Below are 7,500 nucleotides of genomic sequence, written 5' to 3'. Positions count from 1 at the left end.
GAAAGAAAGAAAGAAAGAAAGAAAGAAAGAAACTGTGCTAAGCCTTTTAAAATATCTCATTTGATCCTCACAACAGTCCTTGCCTCAGTTTCCTCATTTATATAATGAAGACACAATTATCATCTTCATTATATAAATGAGGAAACAGGCAAAATTACTTGCCCAGGGTCACATAGAAAGTAAGTATCTGGATCTGAATTTGAATTCAGGTCTTCAAGATCTATCCACTACCTAAGACTGGGTGACCAGGATGCTGAGTTTTTATAAAAATAGATTAAGCCAGTCAGCATTAGCCATTTAGGTAGGAGAGACTCTATATCATGTTATAGTGTTTGGTGCTTGGGGCAAAGAATCTCCTGCTTCTAGCCTATAGTCTTAGAGACATATAGACTTTCCTTGTGGGGAGGAAACAAAAAAGGTTATTCCCCCTAGTCAAAAATGTTTGGCTGAGTGGTAAGGGCTCCTCCTCTGAAAAAAGCTATGGAAAGCCCTAGGGTTTTAAACTAAAAAAGCAAGGCAGAGCCCATTCTCATGAGGAAGAGCTAGCACAGGGACTTCACCTGAAGTTCAAACGGCAACCTTTGGAGAAACATTCATTTAGGCATCTTCTTTCACTTCCCGAGCCTCTAGCACAGGACCCAACCCACAGTAAGTCCTGCAATTTGTAGAATGAAAGGAAATTTTCACACACTGATAGTTCTTTTTTTTTAACAAGCCGATTTCTATTCAATTCAACAGAGATTTTTAAAGTGCCTACTCTGTATGGGCAGGCACTGGGGATTCTTCATTCTCAAAGTGCTCACTTTCTTTTGTTTTGTTCAGTCGTTTTTCAGTCATTTCCAACTCTTCGTGATCTCATTTGGGGTTTTCTTAGCAATGATCCTAGAGTGGTTTGCCATTTCCTTCTCTAGCTCATTTTACAGATTGAGAAACTGAGGCAAACAGGGTTAAGTGGCTTTCCTGGGGTCAAACAGCTAGTAGGTGTCTGAGTCTCAGGAAGATGTTTTCTTGGCTTCAGGTCTGGCACTCTCTCCACCATGCCACCTAGGTACCCTAATTATATACTACTAAGAGAATAGAATACAAGCCAAGATAAATAGAATATACCATCATTTGAAGGGGGAAGCATTAGCTGATGGAAGATTTCTTGGTGAAACTAGCACCTGTGACTTCCCTTGAAGGGCAGACAAGTATTGTGAAAGGCAGAAATGAGGAGGGCATTCCAGGCGCGGGGAGTAAGCACATTCGTACATTCTGTGCATGTATACACAGAGGCCAGAGACAGAATGTTGAGTTTAGGGAATTGTTAGTAATCGAGGTGAGCTGGAAATAAAGCATGTGAAAGAAGATTGGAAAGGTAAAATTGAAGCCAGATTGTAGAGAATCTTAGAATGTAAAGCTGGGGGAGCTTGTATTTTACCCTAGAGGCGACAGGGAACTGCTAAAGTTTTTAGAACAAAGAAATAACATGATCAAGCCTGTAGATTAATATGGGGGAGCAGGGCACAAGTGCAGGGTGTACACTGGTACTGTCAAATGGTTCAACATTACGACTGATGTGATTTTATCAATGGAAATAACATTCTTTTAAAAAGTCATCACCATCTGCTTTGGTGCCATCCCTAAAGACCCTGGGACTTGTCACCTCCATTATTATGGGAAATGATTGTATCCCCAGAATTTAACATGATGCTTTGCACATAGTAATCACTTAAATACTCCATTCATTCATTCATTTCCTCAAATGTCGTCTTCTCTGTTATGGCAGGATCAGTATCCCACATTTAAAGGGCAGTTGGATGGCATAGTGGATAGAGTTCCTTGCCTGGAATCAAGGAGACTCTTCTTCCTGAGTTCAAATTTGGCCTCAGACACTTCCTAGTTGTGTGACCCTGAGCAAGTCACCTAACTCTATTTGCCTCAGTTTCCTCATCTGTCAAATGAGCTAGAGAAATAAATGGCCAACCACTCCAGTATCTTTACCAAGAAAATTCCAAAAGGGGTCAGGAAGAGTCAGACACGACTGAAGAATGACTAAACATTAACAAGTGCTGCCTTCTACCTTATAAAACTACAGGATCAGTATCCCATATTTAAAAGGCAGCTAAATGGTATAGTGAATAGAATGCCTCACTTGGAAATCTGGTCTCAGACACATACTAGCTCTCTGACCCCAGGCAAGTCACTTCCCCTGTTGCCTCAGTTTCTACATGTGTCAAGTGAGATGGAGAAGGAGATAGCAAATTGTTCCATTACCTTGGCCAAGAAAGCAACAAGCACAGTCATGAAGAATCAGACATGACTGAAAAAACACAACAACTGCCTTGGAGAGACGCTAGAGCATTTGTGGATATTCTACATGCCTCAGTTTCCTCATCTGTCAAATGAGCTAGAGAAGGAGATGGCAAACCATTTCAGTGTCTTTGCCAAGAAAACCCCAAAAGGGGTCAGGAAGAAATGGACATGACTGAAAAATGACTAAACATCGACAAGTACTTCCTTCCCCTTATAAAATTAAAAGGATTCATGCCCCATATTTAAAAGACAGTTAGATGGTAGAGTGCAGCATTGGCGAACCTTTTCCAAGTTCCAGTGCCCAGAGGGCAAATTCAAGCTGTCTGTGAGCCCCCACATTGCTGGGGAGAGCTGAGGGAGGACGTGTTCACTTTGGGCAGGTGGACAGAGGGGTGAGGCATGCAAAAACTGTCCTTGGACACTGGGAAGAGAGGGAACAGAGCAGCTCCCCCAGTGCCAGTTCTGCACACGTGCCACATCTTTGCCAACACTGGTATAGTGGATAGAATGTCTTGCCTGGAGTCAGGAAGACTCTTCCTTAATTCAAATCTAGTCTAAGACGCGTACTAGCTCTCTGACCCCAGGCAAGTCACTTCTCCTATTGTCCCAGTTTCCTCATCTGTCAAATGAGCTGGAGAAGGAGATGGCAAACTGCTCCAGTACCTTGGCCAAGAAAGCAACAAATGGAGTCAAGAAGAGTCAGACATGACTAAAAAAACTGAACAACAATAACAACAACAATAAAATAATGGAAGTGCCTTGGAGAGATGCGAGAGGATGTGTGGATATTCTACACATCTCAGTTCCCTCATCTGTCAAAGGAGCTGGAGAAGGAGATGGCAAACCATTCCAGCATCTTTGCCAAGAAAATCCCAAAAGGGGTCAGGAAGAGTCAGACATGCTGAAGAATGACTAAACATTAACAAGTGCTGCCTTCTCCCTTATAAAACTAATAGGATCAGTATCCCATATTTAAAAGGCAGCTAGATGGTAGAGTAGATCGAATGCCTCACCTGCAGTCAAGGAAGACTCTTCCTTAGTTCAAATTTGGTCTCAGACACTTACTAGCTCTCTGACCCCAGGCAAGCCACTTCCCCTGTTGCCTCAGTTTCCACATCTGTCAAATGAGCTAAAGAAGGAGACAGCAAACTGCTCCAGTACCTTGGTCAAGAAAGCAACAAATGGAGTCATATGAAGAGTCAGACATGACTGAAAAAAACTCAACAACAATAATAAAATAATGGAAGTGCCTTGGAGAGCTGCTAGAGCATGTGTGTATATTCTACATGCCTCAGTTTCCTCATCTGTCAAATGAAATAGAGAAGAAGATGGTAAACTGCTCCAGTACCTTGGTCAAGAAAGCAACAAATGGAGTCAAGAAGAGTCAGACATGACTAAAAAAACTCAACAACAATAACAACAATAAAATAATGGAAGTGCCTTGGAGAGCTGCTAGAGCAGGTGTGGATATTCTACATGCCTCAGTTTCCTCATCTGTCAAATGAGCTGGAGAAGGAGATGGCAAACCATTCCAGAGTCTTGGTCAAGAAAACCCCAGATAGGGTCATAAAGAGTCAGATACAGCGTAAATAATAGCAACAACAAGGAATCCCACATCTCCAGTATCTTGGGGAAGGGGTGGAGAAAGAGCCCTATGGTCCAACTTAAAACAACTTAGCTTAGCTTTGCCCCTTTGGGCAAGTCACTTCTGCCTCAATCCCATCATCCGTCAACTAGAGACAATACTTGAGACACCTACCTGCCAGGGTCGCTGTGAGAATCCAATGAGAGACTGTACATAAAGTGCTCTCCAAACCTTCCAGAATCTTATGTCAGCTATTATGTAAATAGAAGCTGTTAGCATTATTATTTGACCTTGATATCTATAGTCCTGGACTATGAGGAATCTTGCTCTGAATGGTCGTTCCCCCAAGACGCTGCTGGATTCTCAATTAGCAGCAGAAGATTCACTTGGCTGTGTTGCCTTGTGCTGAGAAAAAGGGCACCGGGGCATTTTGGAGACATTTGCAATACGAGGATGAAACCCAAAAAGAGCTTAAGGTTATCCTTGGAATTGCTGTTTTCCAAAAGGTTCCCCTCTCTCTCTCCCACTTCCAGTCTGCAGCCCTTTTGAAAACTGAGGCTTCGGAGACACTCGTACACATGCACATACATATATTAAAACTGGGATTTGCACAGCAGTTTTAGGTTGATGAAGTGCTTTTTATCTAAAATAATAATAATGGCTTACATAGAATGCTTTTTTTTAAAAGCCCTTACCTTCTGTCTTAGAATCAATTGATTCCAAGGCAGAAGAGTGGTAAGGGCTAGGCAAGGGGGTTAAGTGACTTACCCAGGGTCACACAGCTGGGAAGTGTCTGAGGCCAGATTTGAACTCAGGTCCTCCCACCTCCATCTATCTCCATCTATCTGCTACTCTCCTCTATCTACCTAGCTGCTCATGAGCTAAGAACTTTTACAAATATTATCTCATTTAATCCTTACAACCTTGGAAGATAGGCACTATTAGGATCCCCATTTTACAAATGAGGAAACTGAGGCTATATGACTTGCTCAGGGTCACACAACTAGTAAGCATCTGAGGTTAAATTCAAGTTCATGTCTTCCTGACTCCAGATCCAATGCTTTATCAGAAACACTACCAGTTGCCTTAGAACTGGAAGAAATATCAAAGGTCATCTAGTACAACATCCCCATTTTACAATTGAGGAAACTGAGGCCAAGAAACTCGAGTGACTTGTCCAAGGTCACCAAGATGATTATATAAGAGTCAGACTTAAACTGAAGGCCTCATCCAGAAAATCCAGATTTCTTTCCAATATATCGTGCTTTGGGGAGGGAGGACAGCCTGATTTCACTTTGATTTCATTGACCTATAAAACTCCCACCATAGGCTGGAGTTCTAAGGCCTGAGAGTGCTGCCTGAGGCACGGAGGTTCAGTAAGTTGCCTGGATACCATTACTGTCCCTGTTCTTCCTGGAAAGGAAACTGAGGCTCAGAGAGGGTTAAAATGCCTTGCCCCGCGTTTCCCAGTGAGGAATTTGAGCCTGCATCTCACCTGATTCTAAGGTCAGCACTTTTTCTACATTTTGTCACTCCATACTCAAGTCTAACATCTCTACACAGGTGGTGGTTGTTCAGTTGTGTCCAATTCTTCATGACCCCATTTGGGGGTTTCCTGACAAAGATCCTGGAGTGGTTTACCATTTCTTGTGCCATCTGATTTTATAGATGAGGAAACTGAGGCAAACAAGGTGAAGTGACTTGCCTAAAGGCACACAGCTTGTTCCTTCTCCAGCTCATTTTACAGATGAGGAAACTGAGGCAAACAGGGTAAAGTGACTTGCCTAAAGGCACACAGCTTGTTCCTTCTCCAGCTCATTTTACAGATGAGGAAACTGAGGCAAACAGGGTGAAGTGACTTGCCTAAAGGCACACAGCTTGTTCCTTCTCCAGCTCATTTTACAGATGAGGAAACTGAGGCAAACAGGGTGAAGTGACTTGCCCAGGAGTACATAGCTAGTGTCTGAGGCTGGCTTTGAACCCAGCATTCTACCCACTTAGCCATCTAGCTGCCCTGTACCCAGGTCCATCCACACCTGTATATACTTGCGCACAGGAACAGGGCAAATACCACAGATTTAAGCAGGCACCTAACCCTCCCACAGTGTGATGTCTTGGGGTTTGGGGGAGGGGTGAGTTTTAGGGGTTTTTGCTTTGGGGCCCTTTTCCCTCCCCTCCAAGGGAGAAAAGGAAGACATGGCCACTGCCTCTCTCTATCATGGGTCCAATGAATCACACGTCCCTCTGGGAAACTTTCAATACTATTCTCCCTCCCAGAAATTCTGCTGACCTGGGAAATCATTCCCATCTGCCTCCTCCCCTGCTCCAAATTCACCCACTTCCCTCAGGGAGATCATGGTAAATGGCATCTTTGGGGACCAACGCCCCTCACCCCACGGTCCCCCATACCCGTCCTGCCCCACAGGCAGGTGACCCTGGGAAATTCTTAATCCCGCTTTGGAGACCTCATAATGAGCAGGGAGGGGGCACAGCAGCGGCAGGTGGATGGCTGAAGGACAAAGGGCTGGGGAAGGGGGAGAGGAAGGGGGGGTTGTCTCTAAGTAGAGGGTTTGGCATGGCTGTCTACAAGGCAACAAAGGCTTTTTAAAGTTAATTTCGTTCCCCTGGCAGGGCTGAGAATCCACAGGGCTTTCCAATAGCATATTTGTGTACCTGCCGCTCTCCGCCTCGGCCTCCACTCAGGGACCATAAGAGAAGCCATTAAAAAAAATTGCCCTCAATAATTTAAAAGTCAGTTCTGAGGCTTAACAAATTAAGCCATGGAGAGACAGACAGACAGACAAGGGGAGAGACAGACAGACAGAGGGAGAGAGACAGACAGACAAAAGGGGAGAGAGAGGATAGACAGACAAGGAGACAGAGACAGACAGACAGACAGACAAAGACCGAGAGAGTGGGGTTGGGGAGGGAGGTAGACTGGAAATCAAAGAATGTCAGCCATGGAAGGAACCTTGGGAACCATCAAGACCAACTCTTTCATGCTATAGAGAAAGAAACTGAGGTCCCTCTTAACATTCTTTCAAGGTGGAGAGGAAAACGTCTTTTGAACCAGTGACTCATGCTTCATTTATTCAGCAAAAAAGCCTGTATATAGTGCCTACTGGATACAAGGCACCAAGCTTTTTTACCAACCACCCAGCAGTTGCCTCACCAATAAAATGAAGGGATTGGACTGAAGAGTCTGAAATCTCTTCTGTCTCTGATATTGTAGGATTTTAGCTAGGGGGGGCTCCAGAGAAGATGGAGATGATGATATTACTTGAATCTCTAAACACTGGCAGAGACATTTTAACCTGGACTGAAAAAATGACTTAAAAATACACTTAAGAGAGGCAGGGAGTAGCCCTCTCTGCTAAACAGTGTCAGGGAGCGATGACTAGCGCATGTTTTGTTGTTGAGTCCTCTCACTCTGACTCTTTGTGACATCATTTGGTGTTTTCTTGGCAAAGTGGTTCACCATTTCCTTTTCTGGTTCACTTTTCAGATGAGAAAACTGAGGCAAACAGAGTTAAGTAATTTGCCCAGGATCACATAATTAGTAAGTGTTTGAGGCTAGATTTGACCTCAGGAAGACCAGTCTTCCTGACTAGCTGCCCTGA

The sequence above is a fragment of the Monodelphis domestica genome, chromosome 2, assembly GCF_027887165.1.
Source record: "Monodelphis domestica isolate mMonDom1 chromosome 2, mMonDom1.pri, whole genome shotgun sequence".
NCBI classification, from domain to species: Eukaryota; Metazoa; Chordata; class Mammalia; order Didelphimorphia; family Didelphidae; genus Monodelphis; species Monodelphis domestica.
Note: the sequence above shows the minus strand (reverse complement) of the source record.